At 44.6% G+C, this 5148-nt stretch overlaps 1 pseudogene; it reads left to right on the top strand.

The window, feature by feature from the left end:
• Positions 1 to 669: 669 nt before the first annotated feature.
• On the top strand, positions 670 to 1603 carry LOC114021112 (annotated as a pseudogene).
• Positions 1604 to 5148: the final 3545 nt, after the last annotated feature.

Genomic DNA, 5148 nt, shown 5'->3' with positions numbered 1-5148 from the left:
TGTCTACCCACTAAAATAGACTAGCAATTAAAAATAATCTTTTGACTTGCTACTGGTCTCCTCTTCCCCTAGTGTTTTGCCGGGTGGCTTTTTTGTTATCATTGTCTTTTCAATCTTACTTTTCTCCTTCTGGGGAATTGCTCTCCGTCAGTGGAGGTTTCCATAGGGGGTTCTTTCGGTGGGGATTTTGCCCACACGGCTCTATTAACTCAGGTTGCCGCCCCCCCTCCCCCCCCGCCCACCAAAATGGCCCAAACCATACAAAAACTACACTTCAAAATGAAGGGGGTGGAGAAGAATCACTTTCAAAAATTCCATTATTTCAAAAGAAAAGGGGGAAACGATCATTCATTAATTTTTTCTAACCAAGAAGGGAATAACCAGCTACAGCAAAAAGATTATTTGGGAATTTTAGTAAGTATTGGTCGGGGGTCTCTCATATCTCTGTCTCTGCATCCTGGACACCCCCATTGTCAACCTCTCTTTGCCTAGAACTCCAACTTTTCAGCAAGAAGCAAAGCTGTGTGTTTCTTAAACATTTGGGTTAGTAGAAACCAAACTCTGTCCGTGTGCTCTCCTGGAGCCCGTTTCATTGCTTTTCCTTCCTTTGCTCAGTACAACATCTGCGCTTCTCGTGCCATGTCCTGAGGAGGAGGAGGAGGAGGGGATATTGTGACTGCAACTCTTCCAAGAATGGCGTTCCTCCCAATTCTCTTCCTGGTGCTGTGTGGCGTGGCCTTCCTCGCCAGGGTGCCGTTCAACGGCTATGTCCTCTCCGTCGCCAGCTGCCGTGTGGAGAGGACGGTGAGTGCTGTGTGGTTCTGGAGCCGGGCCGTGGCCGATTTCATCTTCATCGTCTTCCTGCCCCTCAGATTCACCTTCATCTTCATCCTGGACTTAGACTGGGCGAAGGGGCTGAGCAGCACCCTCACCTCCTTCCACATGTTCTTCAGCGCCTTCCTTCTCACGGCCCTCAGTGTCGATCGCTGCATCCTCGTGGCACACCCTGAGTGGGCCCAGATATGCCGCACCCCACTCCTGGCTTTCAGAATGGTTTTGGGTATGTGGGCCCTGTCTGCTGGGTTCAGCTTGTGGTACGGTGATCTCTGGGAGTTCCTGCTCTCACCTGCCAACACCGACATGAATTTCCAACTAGACGAAGGGAGGGTGAAGGCTGCCGTTGTGATCCAGTTCCTGGTTGGGTTTCTGATCCCACTAGCCTTGATCTTGATCCCAACCTTCTACATCTTTCTAGTTGCCAAGCTAAGCAACAGGCTGAACCAGTCCACCAAGCCACTTAAGATCCTTCTTGGTTGATCCCGACCTTTTTCGTCTGCTGGCTGCCGTATCACGTCTTCTCCTTCCTGCAGATCTCAGCTAAGTACCCTCTGCTATTCTGAAAATGGGAAGCGCTTTTGCTTGTGTCCCGACATATTTCAACAGTTGCCTCAACCCCATCTTCTACCTCACCATGGAGGAAGAGTTTGTGAGGTGCCGGCAACATTCACGCAGAGCCCAAAGCACAGAGAATTTGGCGGTGCCTGAATAGAGGAATGGATGGAATTTTCGATATTTGCATGGAGAAAGAAATCTGTTAGCTGTGACCCATAACTTCCTCTTGATCCCAGAATTGTCTTTTTTAGCAAGAGAATTTTTTTTGCCTTACTCAAAGAAAAGCCACAAGAATGATAGCAGGATTCGAAAACCTGCCTTAGAGTGAGAGACTCAAGGAGCCCAATCTATTTAGCTTAACAAAGAGAAGGAAAAGGGGTGACTTGATCATAATCTGTAAGTACCTACATGGGGAACAAATATTTAATAAAGGGCTCTTCAATCTACCAGAGGAAGGTCTAACACGATCCAGTGAACAGAAGTTGAACCTAGACAAATTCCAACTGGAAAGGAGGTGTAAATTTGTAATGATCAGAGTAACTGACCATTGGAGCAATTTCCCAAGGGTCATGGTAGATTCTCCATCACTGGCAATTTTAAATCAAGCTGGGATATTTTTCTAAAAGCTCTGCTCTAGGAATTATTTTTCTAAAAGCTCTGCTCTAGGAATTATTTTGGGCAGTTCTCTGGCCTGTGTGATCGGGGAGGTCATATGAGATCACACTGGTCTCTTCCAGCCTTGGAATCTATGAATCTATTATTTTAATGAAATATATTGGAGTCTTTTGTTTTTGTTCAGTTTTAGATCATTTTGGGGCATTTGGTTCTTTATGGTCTTTCCTTTTCTGCATCGCTGTGTCATTATTCTTCTCATCATCTCATCTTAACTCCCATAGCAGTGGGGCTCCAGCTCTATTTCTTTCCTATGTGTGTTGAAGATCAATGGGTCTATGAAACAAAGGGAAACATTTTCAAAAGGGTCTAAGTTCTATTTTTAAAAGTCTTTAGGCCCATAGGAACCCAGTTGTGAGTCAATGAGAACACAACATAAGAACATAAGAACGGCCAGACTGAGTCAGACCCAAGGTCCCTCTAACCCAGTATCTTGTCTTCTGACAGTTGCCAATGCCAGGTGCCCCAGAGGGAATGAACAGAACAAGTAATTATCAAGTGATCCATCCCCAGCTTCTGGAAACAGAGTCTACAGACACCATCCCTGCCCGTCTTGGCTAATAGTCATTGATAGACCTATCCTCCATGAACTTATCTCATTCTATTTTGGACCCAATTATAGACTTGGCATTTACAAAATCCTCTGGCAAAGAGTGCCACAGGTTAACTGTGCATTGTGTGAAGAAATGCTTCCTTTTGTTTGTTTTAAACCACCTGCCTATTAATTTCAATAGGTAACTTCTAGTTCTGAGAAGGAATAAATAACACTTCCCTATTTACTTTCTCCACACCCATCAGGATTTTATAGACCTGTATCATAACCCCCATTAGTCGTCTCTTTTCCAAGATGAAAAGTCCCAGTCTTGTTAATCGCTCCTCATATGGAAGATGTCCCATCCCCCTAATCATTTTTGTAGCCCTTTTCTGTACCTTTTCCAATTCCAATATAGCTTTTCTGAGATGGGGTGACCACATCTGCACACAGTATTCAAGATGTGGGCGTACCAGGGATTTATATAAAGGTGATATGATATATTCTGTCTTATTATCTGTCCCTTTCTTAATTATTTCCAACATTCCGTTCACTTTTTTGACAGCCACTGCACATTGAGTGGATGATTTCAGAGAACTGTCCACAGTGACTCCCAGATCTCTTTCTTGAGTGGAAACAGCTCATTGTATATGTATAGTTGGGATTATTTTTTCCAATGTGCATTACTTTGCATTTATTAACACTGAATTTCATCTGCCATTTTGTTGCCCAGTCACTTAGTTTTGTGAGGTCCTGTGACAGGGTGGTGGGTATGAATTGCTTAGCCAGCTCCAATTAAGGGAGGTAGGTTGGAGCTGCCTAGAGAAACCTGCACCTGATTGGCAAAGGGGAACCAGTTGCTAGCCTAATTAGCCCAGGGCTGCATAAAAGCCTCAGAGGAAGGAAGCCAGAGAGGGGCAGACAGAAGGGGAAGGAGAAGCCAGAGATTGGAAGGAGAGGGATAGCCCTGCCCTGCCCTGCCCTGCCGGCTACAAGAAAGAGAAGCCCCTATGGCTGGAACCCCCAGTACTATGTGATGAGAGGTGGTGGGTTTGCAGCGTGTAAATAAACAGCACCAGTGACTGCTAAGCCAGAAGGTCTCTCCGTGATTTTTATGGCAGAGCAGAGGCGGAACCAAGAGGGGCCCTGCTACGCCCTGCTACAGGTACCTCTACAACTCTTTGCAATCAGCTTTGGACTTAACTATCTTGAGTAGTTTTGTATCATCTGCAAATTTTGCCACCTCACTGTTTACCCCTTTTTACAGATAGTTTATATATATGATGAATAGGACTGGTCCCAGTACAGACACCTGGGAACACCACTATTTACCTCTCTCCATTCTGAAAACTGACCGTTCATTCCTGATCTTTGTTTCCTATCTTTTACCCAGTTATTGATCCATGAGAAGCCCTTCCCTCTTTTCCCCTGACAGCTCACTTTGCTTAAAGAGCCTTTGGTGAGGGACCTTGTCAAGAGCTTTCTGAAAATTTGAGTATAGTACATCATTTGGATCATCCTTGTCCACTCTTTTTTGACCCTCTCAAATTATTCTACTAGATTGGTGAGGCATGATTTTCCTCTAGAAATCCATTTTAACTCTCTCGCAACAAATCATGTTCATCCATGTGTCTGATAATTCTGTTTTTTACTATAGTTACAACCAGTTTGCTTTGTACTAAAATCAGGCTTACCAGTCTGTTATTGTTGCGATCATCTCTGAAGCCTTTTTTTAAAAATTGGTGTCACATTAGCTATCCTCCAGTCATCTGGTACAGAAGCTGATTTAAATGATAGTTTGCATACCACAGCCAGTAGTTCTGCAATTTCATATTTGAATTCCTTCAGAACTCTTGTTTGAATCCCATCTGGTCCTCATGACATTACTATTTAGTTTATCAATTTGTTCCAAAACCTCCTCTAATGACACCTCAATCTGGGACAGTTCCTCAGATTTGTCACCGAGAAAGAATGGCTCAGGTTTGGGCATCTCCCTCACATGCTCAGCTGTGAAGACCAATGCAAAGAATTCATTTAGTTTCTCCACAATGGCCTTATAGTCCTTGAGTGCTCACAGAATCATAGAGGAGGTCATCTAGTCCAATCCCCTGCTCAAAGCAGGACCAAAACCAACTAAATCATCCCAGCCAAAGCTTTGTCAAGCTGGACTTAAAAACCTCTAAGGATGGAGATTCCACCACCTCCCTAGGGAACCCATTCCAGTGCTTCACCACCCTCCTAGTGAAATCGTCTTTCCTAATATCCAACCTAGATCTCCCCCACTGCAACTTGAAAACATTGCTCCTTGTTCTGTCATCTGCCACCAGTGAGAACAGTCTAGATCCATCCTCTTTGGAACCCCCCTTCAGGTAATTGAAGGCTGCTATCAAATCCCCCCTCGTTCTTCTCTTCTGCAGACTAAATAAGCCCAGTTCCCTCAGCCTCTCCTCGTAAGTCATATGCCCCAAACCACTAATCATTTTCGTTGCCCTCTGCTGGACTCTCTGCAATTTGTCCACATCCCTTCTGTAGTGGGGGGACCAAAACTGGAT

Source organism: Chelonia mydas, chromosome 24 (assembly GCF_015237465.2).
Source record: "Chelonia mydas isolate rCheMyd1 chromosome 24, rCheMyd1.pri.v2, whole genome shotgun sequence".
Taxonomy (NCBI): Eukaryota; Metazoa; Chordata; order Testudines; family Cheloniidae; genus Chelonia; species Chelonia mydas.
Note: the sequence above shows the minus strand (reverse complement) of the source record. Positions and strands in the feature narration are given on the sequence as shown.